Source organism: Crinia signifera, chromosome 6, assembly GCF_055691185.1.
Source record: "Crinia signifera chromosome 6, ASM5569118v1, whole genome shotgun sequence".
NCBI classification, from domain to species: domain Eukaryota; kingdom Metazoa; phylum Chordata; class Amphibia; order Anura; family Myobatrachidae; genus Crinia; species Crinia signifera.
The window spans coordinates 186,410,235-186,430,186 of NC_139222.1; the positions used below are offsets into that span (position 1 = coordinate 186,410,235).

At 46.3% G+C, this 19,952-nt stretch overlaps 1 protein-coding gene across 2 annotated transcripts in view; it reads left to right on the forward strand.

Moving 5' to 3' along the window:
* STX8 (syntaxin 8) overlaps positions 1 to 19,952 on the forward strand; it is a 272,833-nt gene that overhangs the window by 23,625 nt on the left and 229,256 nt on the right. The gene's annotated exons all lie outside the window — the stretch shown is intronic.

The window sequence follows — 19,952 nt, forward strand, 5'->3', positions numbered from 1 at the left end:
GAGGGAGCAGATGTAACATGTGCAGAGAGAATTAGATTTGGGTGAGTTATTTTGGGTGACATTTATTAGAGATCGATGTTGGGTTTTTGACGATTTTTATAGCAAAAACGGCAGTTTTTTCATTTTTTTCCCAAATCGACTACTTAATGGGTGGCGATTTGCGGCATAAATCGCACTTTTTGCCGCGAAATCGCACTTTCTGAGAGTGTGATTTTTTTTAACTCCGGAATTCGCATCCAGATGTTTTCCCCATTGAAAAATATACAATTCGCATTTTTAATGAGATGCGAATTTGGAAATCGCCACCAAAAATGGTCTAAAGTTCAAAAAAAAAAATAGACCTGATCCTGACTGGCGATTTTGTCAGAAACATGGCGATTTTGTCAGAATCATCATTGTGATCTGTGTATGTTCTTTGGTAAAATATGTGTAAAAGTAATAAAAAAAATTGGCGTGAGGTCCCCCCTCCTGTACATAATCAGCCCCGGGCTCATTGAGCCGGACCTGGTTCCAAAAATACGGGGAACAAAAAAATCTGGGGGTCCCCCGTATTTTGAAACCAGCACCGGGCTCCAACAGCCCCCAGTGTCATGCCACAGCCGGGGGGACACTTTTAACACAAGGTCCCCCGGCCGTACCATGAGCTCCGTGGCTGGCCTTGGACGGGGTACCTGGAGGAGTGGGGACCCCCTCCAATAAAGGGGTCCCCCCCCCAGGCTTCACCCGTCCAGGGCTGAAGCCCGGGGCTGTCACCGGCGTCCCTGGCCATTGGACGCCGGCCTGATATGGTTAAATTCACATTCCTAACATTGCTTAATACAGGAGAACTACAAGTGCCAGCAGACCTCCCCCGCATGCTGGGACTTGGAGAACCACAAGTCCCAGCATGCGGGGCATTAATGGGCCCGCTGGGACTTGTAGTCCACCTGTAAAAAGAATGTTAAATAAAACACACACACAGAAAAGTAAAACTTTATTACATACACACACATCCACACACCTCACTTTTACACCGCTATACATACCGATCCAGGACCTCACGCCAATTTTTTTTTTTTTATCACAAAATCGCACATTTTAACAAAATCGCACCTTTTCATGACTAAAAAATCGCACTTTTCATCCCGAAAATCGCCCTACATCGCACTTTTCATGCCGGAATACACACCTCATTCAATACGCGATTTCTGGAAAAAAATGCGATTTCAAAAAATGGCGATGCAGGGCGATTTGAGCAAAAATCGCATTTTCGGAAAAACGGTAAACACAATAAATCTCGCCCTTTGTTTCTGTGCAGAGAAAATGCTGCTTTATTTTTACAATGCAATATAGATCTCACTTTGAAGAAAAACCCCACCCAAATCTAATTCTCTCTGCACATGTTATATCTGCCCCACCTGCAGTGCACATGGTTTTGTCCATTTGAGAAGGAATTTGCCTCTGAGAGTTAATCAGAATAAGGCCCTATGGGGCAAAGGAGGACTGTGCACACATGCTTCGATTTTTGGCTATTTTCAATTCGATTTTGCTTATAGAAGCCAAATCGAATCCACATTGAATGGTTTTTGAGGACACTTTCAATCTGCATTTGATTCGATGCGCGCTCCCATTTTCTCAAAATCGAAAAGAAATATCTACTGTGCAGGCAAGGAAATATCGAATTAGATCCAGTAAATCGAATGTGTACAATGTACCATAAATGTCAATCGAATTCGATATCTAATGCAAAAGTACAGATCTAATGCCAAATTGAATGGGAAGTTCTAATGCCAGAGCTAATAGAAAATCGAATCTAAAGCAAATCGAAGCGTGTGTACATAGCTATACAATGATCAGTACATTAACCCCTTGAGTGGTGGGTTTCCCTGGGGCACGACAAACCTACCAGGGTAGGTTTGTCCTGCCCCAGAAATACACACCACTCCAGCTGCTGGTCTTTTGCAGCAGCCCCTCTTCCCCTGGCTGGCTGTTTCCGGCCGCAAAGTTCATGAAACGCTCGGGGTTAGGGTGGGCTCAGGCACGCTCGGGTGTTCAGGCACTTGGGAATTCATGTGTTCAAGTGCCTGAACACGAACAACCGAGGGCTCCCGGACGGCCTGAGCAGGCTTGGCATTGGTGCAGCATGAAAGGGGGTGGTATGCACCAGGGGCGGGGAGTGACACAGGGGTCATGTGTGCCCCTAGAGGGGGTGTGCCAGTGATGCACAGCTGGAAGCACCACTGGTGCACACCTACTTATCAGTGGCAGGCCCACTCCTGAAGCGCAGCTAGGCCCAAGACATTTCCGGTCATACCACCAAAGTGGTTAAAGCTTGCAATGCACATCACAGGTCTCCCTTTCTCTGCAAGTCCTAATCTTTCACTTACAGTTTTTAACCTGGTAAAGGCAGGTAAGTAATGTAACAAAGCAATGAGGAAGGTAAGTCAGATTTTTGTTTGCATAGGGACAGTAGCAGAGGTGTAGCTACTTGAGATGGGGGCCGATTCAGACATGTTCGCACAGGGCCAAATTCAGCCCCTCTGTCAATGATGGCTCACTGCACATGCACATAGTCTGTAATGCGCATGTGCAGGCCACAGCTGGCAGCACCTTTGGCAAATTTTCCCTTTGCTGAGGCACTTGCAACCTAATTGACAGCGTTACGGGGTGGACACCCGGCGTTCCCCTGCCTTTTGTATAAATACAAGCATACTCCTGGGTCACGCGGCGGCTGCGCGCACCAGGCGGCAGAATAAAAATCCATTGATGGTAAGTAATGGGAGAGTTATCCCATATTTTTTTTAAAGCGACAATCATTTATACTGAAATACCAGGTTGATTTTGCCATGTAAATGATTGCTGCTTTAAATAATGGGAATACTCTCCCAAAATCTCTCACTTTCTTATTCTCACACCCTATTACATTTGGCCCTAGTGTCTGCCCCCACGGACGGAGACTGTGATGTCGGCTCCCCAGTGTCCTCTGCCTCCTGTTGTTCGACGCAACACAGAAGGAGAAGGGGCCGCAAGCGCATCAACTCTCCTTTTTGAGCTGTGTCCACATGGTGCAATATTGCTGGCAATATGGTCGCTGAGCGACCATATTGCCAGCGATTTGTTTGTGCTGCAGCGATAAATCGCTGGGTGCACGCTCCCGTGTTCAGTCTCCTAATGGTCGCTGGTCACAGGAGCTTGCTCCTGTGATCAGCTGGTTCCCTCTGCAGCTCCCCCGGCAGAGTCTCCTGTTCATCATCGACCACTCTGGTGGCTGATGAAAAGGAGACACTGAGCAATATATTGCACCGTGTGTACACAGCTTATGCCTCTGGAGAGGCGTCAGTAGCAGAAACAAAGAAGTAATATTTTCACTGTTAGCAATACTTGCCTACTTTTATATTGTCCTCTCGGGCAAAAGACTAAATAGAGACGGTTTGCCATGCTATGTACAAGGAGTAAAGATCCGTCATCCCAAACCTATTTTATCTTGAAGGAGGGAGAATGGTGTAGCTCTCAGAATAAACTCAATAAGCATAGAAGAAATTTTGTTTCAACACAGCATGCAAACATTGTTCTACTGGTTCTTCTCACACAAAGCATATATTGCTGAATTTCAAGTCACATTCTGTCCTAGTTATACAGACTGAACTGTGTTTAGAGTAAATAATATAGCTACCATGCTTTTATATTTTTATAGTTGCTTAGAGAACATCTAAACTAACCTGTTTTTCTTCCATTAGGGACTACATTATTCCTTGTATTACACAAGTTTTAAATTGAAGCAAAGCTCATTGTATGAGGTAATGTAGGTTTGCGTTACCTGCATCAATAATTATACATTTCATTATGGGGTACTTGTGAGTTATCCGGGCTCCCGATTTTTTGATTGTATGCCTTAAGTTAAGGCATACAATCCGATGCGATGCGATACGATATCGCATCGCATCGCATCGCATCGCATCCGACCATCGGATGCGATGACCCGATTTTTCCATAGGAATCAATGTTAAAATGATTCCTATGGAAAAAGGGGTCCTTTTCATACCCCTACTATCCAAGTGGGCATGGAGTTGGATATAAACCTGTGGCGAGCGTAGCGAGCCACCGAGCCCGAAGCGTGGCGAGCGAAGCGAGCCCCGCGAGGGGACGGTATTCCGTGTCCCCTCGCGGGGCTCGCTACGCTCGCCACGCTTCGGGCTCGGTGGCTCGCTACGCTCGCCACAGGTTTATATCCAACTCCATGCCCACTTGGATAGTAGGGGTATGAAAAGGACCCCTTTTTCCCATTGAATTCCATGTTAAAATGGACTCAGTCCATTTTAACATTGATTCCTATGGAAAAATCGGGTCATCGCATCGCATCGCATCCGATGGTCGCATGCGATGCGATGCGATGTCCCGATCCGACCCGATTTTAAAATCGGACGCCCGGATAACTCACAAGTACCCATTATGGTACCAAATTTTGCAACTGTGCTCAGGTTTTATAATATTATAATAATATACACAGATTACTATCCCATTCACAGACCAGCGATCCTGTGACCTAAGGGCCACAAAATTCTAGTCATTTTGGTACCGTCTGACAGTGAATCATGTGATAAGTCACTGCTCTACAAATATACTTAGGCCTGGTACACACCAGAACGATCCTGATTGTTAGTAGATTGTTAGCAGATTGTGTGATGTTCGCACGATCTGTTGGAGCACATGATCTGCTAACGATCTGTGTGCATCGGATCCTGGAGACCTTATGTGCAGCACATAAGATAAATCGGAATCTGACCATCAGCGGCGCATCGGGGTGCTTTTTAGCACCTGCGATATATTGCATCAGATTTCCCTTGAACTCCCCTGGCAGCTTCCCAGAAGTCCTTTTACATGCGATAATGATTTATCGCATGTAAAAAATGGCACATTAAGTGCCAAGTAGGATGGAGAGCCTCTGGGGAGCTGTCGGGGAAGTTCAAGGGAAAACAGGTCCGACTTGTGCCACAGACAAGTCAGACCTGTGTATGGGCACCTTTACAGATGTGATACAACTACATTACTAACTAAATTAATTAATATATATTTCATACATCAATGAACAATATCTGATTCGGTACTTGTGTATTTTGGCGGCGCCCATCGCATCGCATACCATAACACATTCGATGGTATGCGATGCGACGCGATATCGTACGATAGTGCACGATGGCATACAATTTTGAAATTGTATGCCATTGTACATGGCATACGATGCCATAGGATGCGATGCGATTAAACATTGTATAAGCACCCTAATGGGTGCTTATACTATGTTAATCACCCAAATGGGTGCTTACAATGTTAAATGCACCCCCACGCCACCCCCCACTATAAACGTGGCGTGGCGAGCGCAGCGAGCCCGCGAGGGGCGGCGGTACGCGTCCTACGACCTTTTCATACCCCCACTATCCACGTCGGCGTGGAGTTGAGAATAGAATAGTGTGGCGAGCGCAGCGAGCCACCGAGCCCGAAGCGTGGCGAGCGCAGCGAGCCCCGCGTGGGGACGCGGATACCTTCACAGGTAAACGCGTCCCCTCGCGGGCTTCACAGGTGTCCGCGTCGCTCGCCACGCTTCGGGTTCACGTTTATAGTGGGGGGTGGCGTGGGGGTGCATTTAACATTGTCAGCACCCATTTGGGTGCTCAAAAGCACCCTTTAGGGTGCTTATACGATTTTTGGTCGTATAGGGGGTCAAAATCGCGTCGCATCGCATCGCATGCCATCGGGTGCATGGCATGCGATGCGATCTGTTCGTCGTACGACGGACATCGGGGGCGCCGCCAAAATACACAAGTACCTCTGATTCTGTCAGAAGTCATTGGTCCCTAATCTTTAGGGATGTTCACAGTTTTTGTAAATGTTATGCACCTGTGATTGCATCTATTTATTGAATACAAAACTGCTGCTGCTGCTCTGTTCATTTTGTCTTGATGAATGCAGTTTTCACAATGTATTCATAAGGTGCCCACACACAACACAATTTTATGAACAATCCAACCTGTCACCCAATTTCCCTTGAAATCCAGAACACTCAGAGGATTAAATGGGTCGTTTCCCGATTGCAAATAATCTAAACACCTCATTAGTACATACTGTAATTCACCATGACTACACACTGAACGATGTGTGCCACACAAAAGTTTTATTGGGCTGCAGCCTGGAGCGCTGGGTCCTGGAGGGGCTCAGCACCAGCACAATAAACGCTGCGGCTGTACCTACTACTGGAAGCCGGGGGGGGGGGGGAACAACCTCCCAGAAATACAAAAAACAACCTCCCCGAAATGGCTGCCGCCTTGTAGGAGACAGATACTAGCATCTGTAAGGGGAAGGCAGCGTGCCCAGTGCTACCAGAAAGTGTGCATTCTGTGAGCACTCTGGTGCACTCTAAGCAGTGCTCCTACACTATCTGCTGCTTCAATATATATAGAGTTTGGTAACATAGGGATGCTATTATTAGTTATTGCTGCTGGGAGGGAACATCTGTGCAGATATGGAGCAGAGGGAAAATGTGTTGTCGGAACAGCATGGGAAAACACATGGCAAATCTCTTCATTGCCAAATGGGTGTGTACAGTAAAATGAACAATGTTAAGCTGCCTTATATATTGTTCAAGTGCGCAGCCACACACTGTATCCCATAATTGCTCTCAAATAAATACTCGCCACAGGGGTAAATTGCAGTGGCAAATGGGTTAATCTGGCTCCAGAGACTCAGGAATCAAACCCATATACCCTGTCAGGGTTGGTCCTGGATTAAGGGGTATTCAATCCCGGCCGCTATTTCCGCTGGTGTAAATATCGGCCCTCGCCTATTCAATGCTGCCGTTACCGTCAGCTTTGAAGGCAGTTTCCGACAAAACATATTCAACTTTTAAACAAGTCGGATCTGTTTTGTTTTTTTTGAAAACGGCTGCAAATTGTCGAATTCATGACCGTTTTCCATCAATCCGCGGCCGTTTACGCCAATCCTTGGACTTTATGACACCCGACAACCGGAACATTGAATTCCGGCTATCGAGTTACAGTCAAGAGAAACAAAAAAGGTCCTGGGACGGAACCATGGTGGAAATGGGACTCTCCCAGGTTTGGCCCAGTTTTGAACTGTGTTCCCAATCTCGGGTCAGACCCGGAACTTTGATGCAAAAGTGGTATTATAGGGCCCCTTTACTGTCTTTTCACTAAGGTGACTTACTTACATTGACCCATTAACAATTAGCTTATATCAATAAAGTGAATGTAAACAGTGAAAGCAATTGTATAATTGGTCATTTTTATTATGCAGGAATCAGGATCTATTGCAATGTTGAAACTGTAAAAAAAAATTCTTTACAAATCACTAAATTACAATATAAATATCAAAATAAAAAAAATTCTTTACAAATCACTAAATTACAATATAAATATCTCGATAATAAATATGCCTTCTAGATAAATAACCCAAAGTTAAAACAAGAATATGTAATATATAAATAATGAGATCACTAAGCAATGCTATTTCTTGTAAGTTGATAAAAAAAACAGCAACAAAAAAATACACATATTCCCTTACCTAAAATGATGTTCCAGTTCAGGCTGTGAACAGTCAGTCAGTGTTCAAGTCTGTGATCAGCACCTGTCATTTGTAAGTTATAAGCTACTGTGTCACACCTCCAAGGGCAGACATTTCTACCCACATCTCCCTGCACAGCCCAACCAGATGACTAGGCCCTGTTTATATTATTGTTTAAGATCTGTTGTGAGATAGTACATTGGAGAACAGCTTGTTTTCATGCCTGGAAATTAGAGTCAATTCTCAAGGACAAAATACTTTTGGTGAGATGTATCAAAACTTCTAGAGTGAATAAGTGGATATGTTGCATACCCTCCAACTGTACCGATTTAGCCGGTACAGTACCGTTTTTTAACGGTCTGTACCGACTAAATCAAAGTTTACCGATTGTACCGTTTTTTGAGGGGTTTGAGTGACTCCTCGCTTCCTTTCCCCTTGACAGGCAATAGGAATCGATTAGGACTGGCGCAGATAGAAAAAAGAATGTATTCAGCCTATTCTGGGGCTTCTGGACCCGTTCCCAGGGATGCAATGCGGCAGGTCCCAGGGTGCAGTGCTGCACGTCATGACATCAGGCAGCCAGAGACTCCCGGGCTGAGAGCCGCTGGTGGAGGTGCATATTCTCCATAGTCTGGACGCAGCTGTGACAGGACCGTGAGGGGAGCACTCAGCTGCCAAAGTGTATGTATATATGACCTGACAGTGCTGGTCTGCGACGGCTCTAGTGCACTGCTCTTTTGGGTATGCCTGTATCATACAGACATACCCAAAAGTGCAGCGCACTAGAGCCATAGCAGACCAGCACTGTCAGGTCAGGCTGTATGTGCCCAATGCCCAGGCTGTATGTGCCCAGTTAAATAATGTTAAATGTACTGTGCTGGGCACATAATACTGTACATAACAATAAAAGTGTTTAAAATGCAGTTAAAGTTCACATATGTATAATTAGGATAAAAAATGCCCTGTACATATTCGGAAAGGGGGCGTGGACACGCCCCCTTTACTCATGACAACACGCTCTTTGCCATTGGCCACGCCCCCTTCCCGAATGTGTACCGATTTCTAAACTGCAGATGTTGGAGGGTATGATGTTGCCCAAAGCAAACATTCAGGGGGAAATTTACCAATATGAAAAACCTAGTTTTTTGTATTAGTATTTTCCCTACGACTGCATACGACTGTTTCAGTCGTATGCAAAGTCGTGTTCCGGAGGGGAATGTACAAAGCAGTCAGATACGACTGCTTTGTAACCCTCCGATGTCGTATTAGCTGGCCATATATACGGCCGCTAATACAAATGTTTCTAGCAGTCTGCACGGATCAGTCAGATCCGTGCAGGCTGCAAGGTGTAAAAAAAATAGAAAAATTAAATAAATAAATTAAAAAAACGGCTTGGGGTCCCCCCCCACAGCTGTAACCAGCACCAGGCTGAAGGAGCCGGGGCCGGTAATTAAAAATCAGGGAACCCGACAAATAGGGGTTCCCCGATTTTTAACAACCAGCCCCAGGCTCCAGGTCCGGGGCTGGTTCCCAAAATACGGGGGACAAAATGACTAGGGGTCCCCCGTATTTTAAGAACCAGCCCCAGGCCAAACCAGCCAGCAGGGTAATGTCACAGCCGGGGGACACTTATTATATAAGGTCCCGCGGCCAAAACATTAACCCTACTGACCAGTCAGCCTGGCCAGGGGCCCTGGGGGAGTGGTGACCCCCCCAATGAAGGGGTCCCCCCCTCCAGGACTTACCTGACCAGGCTGAAGCCTGGTGCTGTCCCCGGTGACCCTGGGCTGTGGTCACTGGGCTGATAGTGGTGTAAAAAAAAGAATAAACTATTGTTTAATACTGGTGATCTATGAGTCCCAGCAAGCCTCCCCCGCAAGCTGGGACTTGGAGAACCACAAGTCCCAGCCTGCGGGGCATTAAAGGGCCCGCTGGCACTTGTAGTTCCACAGTAAAAAAAATAGTAAAATAAAACACACTGACACACACTTAAAATAAAACTTAAATACATCCAAAGCTCTTACATACTGATACTTACCTATCTTCATCCCGTAGGTAGCCCTGGTCCTGATGTCCTGGTCTTCTGGTCCTGTGTCGTCTTCTGGCTCCATGTCGACCGTTCGTTGTCGCCGTTGCCGTCCGGGTCCGACGAAATCCATGGAGGAAGCTGTGGAAGGAAACCATACTCACCTGTCCCAGGGCGACGTAGTCCAGGTAAGGGGTCTTTGCAAAAAAACAAACCGAGTACGCGAACCAAGCGAACAGCTGAGCCGCACGGTACTCTGTGTACATCGTGCGGCTCCGCCTCCCGAATGCCGCTATTGGCTGCCTTGCGGCTCCTGATTGGCCGCTAGGCCGCAAGGCGGCCAATAGCGGCATTCGGGAGGCGGAGCCGCACGATGTACACAAACACCGTGCGGCTCAGCTGTTCGCTTGGTTTGCGTACTCGGCTTGTTTTTTTGCAAAGACCCCTTACCTGGACTACGTCGCCCTGGGACAGGTGAGTATGGTTTCCTTCCACAGCTTCCTCCATGGATTTCATTGGACTCCGGACGCCATCACCGACAGGGATGCCGACATGGATCCAGAAGACGACACAGGACCAGAAGACCAGGACATCAGGACCAGGGCTACCTACGGGATGAAGATAGGTAAGTATCAGTATGTAAGGGCTTTGGATGTATTAAAGTTTTATTTTAAGTGTGTGTCAGTGTGTTTTATTTTACTATTTTTTTTACTGTGGAACTACAAGTGCCAGCGGGCCCTTTAATGCCCCGCAGGCTGGGACTTGTGGTTCTCCAAGTCCCAGCTTGCGGGGGAGGCTTGATAGGACTCATAGTTCACCAGTATTAAACAATAGTTTATTCTTTTTTTTACACCACTATCAGCCCAGTGACCACAGCCCAGGGTCACCGGGGACAGCACCAGGCTTCAGCCTGGTCAGGTAAGTCCTGGAGGGGGGGGACCCCTTCATTGGGGGGTCCCCACTCCCCCAGGGCCCCTGGCCAGGCTGACTGGTCGGTAGGGTTAATGTTTTGGCCAAGGGACCTTATATAATAAGTGTCCCCCGGCTGTGACATAACCCTGTGGCTGGTTTGGCCTGGGGCTGGTTCTTAAAATACGGGGGACCCCTAGTCATTTTGTCCCCCGTATTTTGGGATCCAGCCCCGGACCTGGAGCCTGGGGCTGGTTGTTAAAAATCGGGGAACCCCTATTTGTCGGGTTCACTGATTTTTAATTACCGGCCCCGGCTCCTTCAGCCTGTTTTTTTTATTTATTTATTTAATTTTTCTATTTTTTTTACACTGCAGCCTGCACGGATCTGACTGATCCGTGCAGGCTAAAGCCAAATACGACAGGAACATCAGGGTGTATTTTCCTGTCGTATTTTGGTGCCTGTTTTACACCAAGTAGCAGCCGTATTATCAGTACGGCTGCTTAGTAAATCAGGAACCACCATTCTTTTGAATGGTGATTTCTGTCGTATCCTATCGATGGTGTAGACATTCGTATTTGTAAAAACAAATACGAATGTCCCATCTTTAGGACTACGAATTGTTGTATTTTCGGGATTGTAAATCCCGAAAATACAAATGTGTAAAAAATAGGTGTATTTCTGCCTACGAATACACCTATTTTTTTTACGAATCCATTTTGGTAAATTTCCCCCTCAATGTATACATATCATTGTAGATAATCTGTAAATAATTATAGATAAATGCAAAATATAAAGTGAAATATTTTGTGGATGAAAAGTTCCATCTGTTTTAATCTAAATATTTATATAGGTATGCCATTCACAAGGTGATTGACAGGAAGTAGACATCTTGGGGTGGAAACTTAGAAGGAGTGCCCAAAGAAACGTAGACATGTCAAAGAAAAAGCTGGGAGTGTCAGGGAAAATGCTAGGCATGCATGAGCATTCTAGGGGAGGGTGTGTGATATCAGCTCCAGCCCGGCTATGTCTTTTTCTTCTACGATCCCCATGGCAGCCAATACCTAGGGATTTTATCCCACATCCTTGAGTTTAGACAGGTTACTTTTTTCCTCAGGAACCTCCCCCTCTGGTATAAATCCCAGCTCCTCCCTTTCCTGAACTGTCTTTTTTTTCCTGTCTCCTTGTTAGTTTGAGATAGGTAGTGTTACTTTGTTTTTCTGGCTTACCTCTGTAGAAGGGGTCACTCTGGGGGAAGCTGCATGGAAGCGTGACCCTGTCTGGGGTAACTGTTCATGTATATCCAAGGGAAGCATGCTGTGTCTGTAAGTCTTCTAGTAAGTGTGGAAGCCTTAGGGCGCAGGGATGCACTGGTGGAGCCTCATTTCTGGGCGGAGAGCGCTGTTACCGACAGCGTGGGTTCTGGACTACATTCCCCAGGAGGTAGCGCGTGCTGGGACTTCCGGATGCGGCTGGACGGAGACAGAGCCAGCAGACGGCGCGCGTCTAGTTAGAACTACGCCGTGACGTCACTTCCGCCCGGGAAGACGGGCGTCGGAACTACAGATCCCGGCAGCCTGTGCGGCGGGCGCCGAGGGATGACACGCTGCCGGGAGAGCGCTCTGCAAGGAAAGCGGCTATTTAAGCCGGCTTTAAATGAAAGGAGAGTGGGGAGCGTTCAGTGCAGCGGTCATCACAGCGGTGTGTTGCAGCTAAACCCTGAGACTAGTCTGCGCATCTGAAAAAGACGGTAAGACCTCCAGTTGGAGGCAGATTTACTGTGACTATATGGATTGGCAATAGCTTAATGCTGTCAGTGTGGTTATTGTACACGCTTAGTGACTATGTTATGTGCTTATCTAGGATTCTGTGTTATGGATCTGCCTTCCCCCCCTGAAGGTGATAGTGCCCCTGTGAGGTGAGCCATATTCTTTTTGTGTATATGCGAAGAGTAGCATTTATTTTTAGTAAGTGATAGGATCCTTTTCTTTCTTCTTAGTGTGCCCATAGTAGTCCCTAAGAAGAAAACAGCTAAGAAGAAGCATGCTAACTTTAAGTGTATAGCGTGCGATAAAGTGTTCAGTGGATCACAGGAGAAAACATTATGCGAGAGTTGTGATATCCAACCTACACCTGTGGAGAGTCAAAACAAAATGTTGAAGGATCTTATGGATTGGATGAGGCAGTCGTTTGTATCCAAGGAGGAATACAGTCAGGGCCAGAAGAGGTCTAGGACACAAGCAGAGTTTGAGACGGTGTCTTCTGAGGAAGAATTTGAGGCTGAAGAGGGTTCGGAGGAAGAACCAGGAGAAGTTAAGGAAGAGAGTAGAGTATTTAACTTCGAGACGGTGAAAAATGTCTTAAAAAATATTTATAAAACTATGAACTATAAGGAGACTGTGGTTCAAACTGAAGGTGAAGACTTATTGTTTGAAGATAGGTCTAAGAAAACAAGGTTTTTTCCGGTACATCAGGTCATGAAGACGCTCATATCTAAAGAATGGGTGAATGTGGAAAAGAAACAAGGGAAGCTGTTTCACATTGAGAAAATGTACCCCGTGAAAGATGAGTTGTTCCTACAATGGTGTGGCCTACCAAAAGTGGATGCCGCGGTGGCCGAGATTACTTCCCGTACGACCATTCCACTGGAGGATGGGGCCTCATTCAGGGATCTGATGGATAGAAGAATGGAGGGGTCGCTGAGAAAGTTACACTTGGCCGCAGCGGTGTCCTTAAAGTCAAGTATTTCCATTGCGTCAGTGACCAGAGCCCTAAGACTGTGGTGTTCCACATTGCATGCGGATATAGAAGAGCGTATCTCCAGACAGTATATGCTGAAGAAGTTAGAAGACATACAGAAGGCTGTAGAATTTCTATGTGAAGCTTCGCTTGATGTCACATCGTTTTCTGCCAGATCCATGGCAGCTGGAGTAGCTACCAGAAGGGCCCTCTGGTTGAGATCGTGGTCGGCAGATATCTCACTCTAAAAATAGACTGGTGTCACTTCCCTTTGAGGGATCCTACCTATTCGGTTCTAAACTGGATGCACTTATACATCGCATAATGGGTGGAAAGTCGCTAAAACTACCACAGGAGAAGAAGTTTAAATATCCAGTATCTTCCTTTTCTGCGAAACAAGCATATAGAGATTCAAAGGCATACAGACCAGGAAGACCGTTCACACAGAGGGGAGCGTTTGGCACGTCTAGAAGATTTTTTCGCTCCAATTCCAGAAGAGGTGCAAGACAATGACAACCAGTGCCACCCATCAGTAGGAGCACGACTTCTTCAATTTTCCAGCATTTGGGAGCGCTCAATACAGGACAGATGGGTGAAGAATATAGTTTGAGAGGGATACACTCTAGAATTTGCACAAGTCCCAAGAAGGGATCATTTTATTCGGTCCAGGATGCCCATAACGGGGCGGGAAAGAAAGGAACTGTTAAAAATTGTGAAACAACTCTTAGAGATCAGGGCTGTAGAAAGAGTACCACTTCACCAGCAAAAGAAGGGATTTTGGGCCTTATTCTGGTTGGAGCGGCCGGGCCGTACGCGTACGTCCCGGTGTTTTTCATGATCTGCGCATGTGCAGATACGCTAATGCGCCGGCGCGAACACTCCACAACGCTTACGGCCGGGGTCTCAACGTGCGAAAAAACCTGTACGCGAGTGTACGGGTAATGGGGGCGGCATAGGGGCGTGTTGATGGGAGCGGCCGAAATAATGAGGGAAAATGGGCGTAAATATGGGCGTACACGGGGGTGTGCACCAAAAATGAGCGGTGCTACTACCGCACGATCGCCTAAAGCACCGTTCATTTCGGACACCAGACAGGCGCCCGGCAACCGCCAGCTCAGACCACCCCTACAGATACCGCATGCCAGCGTGCGCCTGGGATTGCTAATTAACGCTGATTACTACTCAAACACATACACCTGAATGTTATAAGCAATGCTGCAGTCTATTAAGTCCAAAGCATGATTTCACTACCTGCAAGCCACACACACAGCATGCAAACACATTGGTAGCTTCTCTTTCTATACTTCTCCACATTTAGGCCCTTATTCTGATCTGTGCGGAAATTCCCGCATTCTTACGGAGCGGTCAGCACGCAACGGTGTTTTGCCGCATGCGGCCATCGTCCGTAGAAACGCCCACGTGTCCTCCGCATTCGGACGGACTCACTCTTTAAGAACAGGGCGTGTTTACGGACGACATACAAACCATGCGTGTGCGGGAGAAACACTCCGATTCGGCACGGTATTACAGAGTATTACAGAGTATGCTCGGGAATACCGCATCCGAACGGGAGCCAAGCGGTGCTACCGCACGTAAGCGGAGTATTTACGCCAAACAACCCACTATGAAGTATCTTCTGCTATACATCACATGACCCACTTATTCAATTACCTATCCTCATAAAAAACTTCTTATTTTGAATTGGAATCAATTAGATGCCAATATATCCTTACAAGCATGCCTAACACATGCATTGCACACATTAACCCTTACAGCAATTGAAGTGCAATGGTTTCAATTAAAGCACTGACAAGCGTCCTATTAGTGAGTAATGAGTAAAGGAGTAGATTCTATTGGGTTCAGGTGTTAATGGTTGTAGTCATTAGGCGTACGTTCGCCTACCGCATGAACGAGTGGTGTCCGCAAAGCAATAGTACACTTGTGGACACCGCACATTTCTGCCCTTTTTGATCGCGTGCATTCGGAGTGGTTTCCGAATGTACGCCCCCCAACATAAGTGTACTCCCCCGTGTCCGCCCATGTTTCCGCCCCGTTTTGCCCACTTTGAAACTACGCCCATGTGTCATTCCGCATGACGCCCATAATACGCCCCTATTTCCCGAATGATAGCGGTGAACAGTTCTGGACGGGATCTGGCCGAACTGGTACCGAGTCAAGGCGTGGCACATGCGCGTTGCGTTCTCCACGCATGCGCAGACGCCGTAAAGACGCGATCCGAAAGTATGCGGTAAAGTCCGCGTCAATCAGAATAAGGGCCTTAAACGTTTGTTTAATTTAAGGTAAGAATCTTTTTAAGACCTGCTTATATACGCTAAGGTAGGGATTTGCTAAACAGTTAGACACATTCACTACGTGCTTTCATAGACTTTACACAGTAGCACACTCAATCTACACAAGTCGACATGTGTCAACGTGTTCACTCTAATACAAACATAGGTTTTCTATTTAGGATACAATAACATAAACCACATCTAACACCTACAAAGGATGTTTCAGCAATGTTTGAAGGCCATGACCACTATTTTGCACACAATCTTTGTATAGTACCCAAAATACTGACCTGTACCACTATCTTATCTGCTATGAATTGGATTTGACTACACTCTGGATGTAAGATGCCACCAATCAGATTATTGCACTCACATCTCTCTAACAAAGGATTCCTACATCTGCTTATGACACTGTCAAATCATATATATTTAAAAAGTTATGCATGTTTGTTCACAAGCTATTTTATCATGTTTGGCCCATTCACACATCTTTTTTTAGGGAGGACACATATGCATTCCTACACAAATGTACCTTTTCACCCTTGTTTGTCTGCCTCACCCACTCCATGAGGAAAGCATTGTTCTGGACCTGCTTTTACCTACTACTGTAGGAGCTACCTCACCTGCACACAAACTGCTTTCTCACCTATGAAGTTGCTCTGCACATGTGCTGACACAAACTAATTAGCTGGGAAAAGTTGGATAGGAACATGGGAATGGCCATGGAGAGGGTTACACATGGGAAACTTCTACCACACTTCATCAAATGTTCAAAAATACCCTGGTCAGTAAGTACACATAAATCTAGTATTTGTTTCACACAAGAAATTACACAGACCACAATTTTGATTTAATTGGGAAAAGAAATTTATTTGCTGTTCAGCATCACAGCTTATTTCACACTTTAATGTAAGAAATCAAATAAACAAATAAAATAGACACAAAAATAAAAAAACTGCCAGAACAAGAGGTTGCATATCTCCAAACATGTGTTACCCTGCAAATGCAATGGTGAAAGAAATGGGGACACCAGAATACGTACTGCAACAACCAGGGTGAATACTAAGCAAGATACACACCACCAAAAAAAAATATCCTGCATTTGTAGAGGTCAAAATACGAACTTTCATGCCCATGGCACGCAAATGGATCGATGGCCAACTCAGGAAGCGGATGTCCAGTGCAATTTAAACCTTTGGGCTCCAACCACAGAGGAAGTGAACCAGGTCTCATTTGGGCCCTTTTTTGCCCCTTTTAGATGGGGCCTTGGGGACAGGGGCCTTTGGCTCAGCTGGCTTTCGGCATCTTCCCCTAGTCGACACAGGAGGGTCAGCAGAGGTGGAAGGTTGGGGAGCAGCTTGGGGTGGGGCAGCAGATGGGGGATTGTCCCTTAGGGACCTGGCGGTGGACAGCTGCTCCGCAAGAAGTTCATTCTGGCGGCTGAGGTGTTGGCCAATGCTTACTATGCCAGCCGCCAGAGTTTCATTAATGCGGTTCAAGCCCTCAACCTGCAGCTTGTTTGTGGCCTTCCACTCCGCCAGAAAATCCGCCACCTGCTGTTGACGGATCGCAGCATCCACCCCTTGCTGCTCGATCCTCTCCAGCGTCACCAACAGGCTCTCATCCCATGTCTCCTGTGGCTGGGGCTGGGGGCGACGTCTTGGTGGAGGCTGGACCACTTGCTCCACCTGTGGCTCTGCAGAGGAAGATGCTGCCGGTACATCCTGGGTTTCTGCTTCTGCTAGGATAAGAATTGAAAACAATGTCACCATCACATACGCAATAAAAAATATCTTTCTAAATACAATGCATTACTGTGACTTACCATCAAAAGCAGCATCAAAGACCTCCGCCGGGAGCTCACTGTCCATATTGGAGATCCCCCTGATCTCCCCCACATCAATCACGTCCAAGGAGTCCTGCTCCAGGGGGGTATACTCCAAATGGTCAGGCATAGGACCTCTCCCGGTGTACATGCTGTGGTTGTACCGGTCAGTCATCTTCCTCTTCAGTGTACTTTTGAAGTCAGTCCACCTACAAGTTTAAAAATACAAATATCACCATGAGATATGTGCACCACTGTGCTACATGTAGGGTTACCACCTAGTCCCTTAAATTCCGGACACATGTTAATTACACAGGTTCTGTGGCAGTTTAAAATTAGGTGAAGTGGAGTCTTGAAGTCAGCCAGCCACAGAACCTGTGTAATTAATATGTGTCCGGAATTAAAGAGACTATGTGGTACCCCTAGCTACGTGACATTTCCTAGTGTGGGTGCTCTTATGTTTTTTTTGCCATATGTGTCCCACACACACATTCATGTCTAAATTAGGAGGCATTTCAGTGTCTCATCTCATTCATTAGGCCACTAAATGCACATACATACATCACTATGCAGAAATGACATCATCCATGGCCAAATTAGGCACCTCCACCTGGTGTGAAACTACACATTCCACCATAGCTTGACAATGTGGTTATTATGGAGTAATTTAACTATGGAATGGCATACTGGGATGTGTAGTTTCTCACCAGCTACATGTGCACAGTTTGGTCATTCTTGTTTCAGTAGCATCATATGGAACATGTTACAACAACTCTTTCAAAAACACACTTTCTCTTGTCCCATCACATACTTCACATGAGCAGAACTGTGCCCATAACCTCACATCACACCAATGGTGCATGTTTCATATATCAATGTGGGTTATTAGACATGGTTGTGTTCACATGTGACATTGAAGTGTAGCACTATCTACAAACACACCTTTCTATTAGTCTCAAAACATACATGTAACATATGTACACACATATGACATCAGGGGGACAAAGACCAGGGCAATTCTCCAGCAGGAACTGAGGCCCTTATTCTAGTTCACTCTTTCTGCCCAAATATTTCTTTGATGGACAAAACCATGTGCACTGCAGGTGAGGCAGGTGTAAAAGCCCACCCAAATCTGATTATCTCTGCACAAGTAACACCTGCCTCACCTGCAGTGCACATGGTTTTGTCCATCTAAGAAATATTTGGGCAGAAAGAGTGAACTAGAATAAGGGCCTCAGTTCCTGCTGGAGACTGCTGAAAAATTGCCCTGACAAACACACTAACCTTTTCTTCACCGCGTCCCAATTTCTGACCACTGGTGCCACCTGGTTCACTTCCTCTGTGATCTTCTCCCAAAGGTTTCTCCTTGCACTGGCACTAGGCTTCCTGGTTGCCAATTCAATCCATTCGCGTGCCCTGGGCACTAGAATTCGCATTTCGGCCTCTACAAATGCAGGGTTTCTCTTTCTGGTGGTGGTATCCTGCTCAGTCCTCACCCTAGATGTTGCAGCACGTTTTCTGGTGGCCCCAGTTCTCTCACCATGCACCTGCTGGGTCACACCTGTTTGGAGAGATGCAACCTCTTGTTCTGGCTGGTTGCTTGGCCCTTGTGGAGCTGGTGGAGGTTCAACAGGGCCTGTTACTGAGGGGCCCGCTTGATCTTGCAGGCTACTCCTCTCTTGGGCCCTCCTTCTCCGCTCCTGTTCCCTCTTGTTCAGTGCATCAAGCAGGGATTGTGCTGTAGCTCTCTGCAGAGCGTCCTCAGCTGCGGAATCGTCTGAGTCAGACATGTTTGCAGCAATTGTGGGCTGCATCTGACTGAATATTTATATGTTAATCTCCCGCCATGAACAAGGGGGCGTATATTTTTCCACGCAATGTAGATGCAAATTTACGCCGATATTTCCCGCCGATAATTCCCGCTTACATTACGCAGGTCTCAACGCACCTGATCAATCACCTGTATATGCACATACACAGGTTGTGGAGCATTGTGGGCTACAGCGTGAAATGTGTGCACCTGTCATTCCAATGATGAGTGTTGTCAGCTGGTATCTGTTGGAGTTCGTGTATGCTTTGTGAGTCACATTTCAAAACATCACGTTACAATGCTTTCCTTACATATGTAATGTGTATGAAATTGTCATACAGCAACATGTCGCATTGTGGCCCTTTAAGCAGCGTAGTTATAAGTAGAGGGTTGCGTGTATTATTTTCCGCACACTGTAAATACAGTACTCCTCTCCATGGAAATCGGTGTATCGTGCCCCCTTTAAGCAGCGTAGTTATAAGTAGAGGGTTGCGTGTATTATTTTCCGCACACTGTATATACAGTTCATCTCTACATTGAATGCATGCTGTTGGTTGTGGTGTGTGTATATCGGAACGGTCCGCGTAAGTTTCTATTCGCATCCAGTTTGTTAATGTAAGAGGGATTAATAAAGTTAATACCAAACAAACAATTTTTTCGACCAATCAGCAAGCACCAAAAGTGATATATGTACCTGCAATTAATAACTGCGCCATTGCCACTATGACTTGTAATCGAGCTAGGCCCTTTTCCACCCCTGAGCTGTTGGCCCTGGTCGACGTTATGGACCGTCACCTG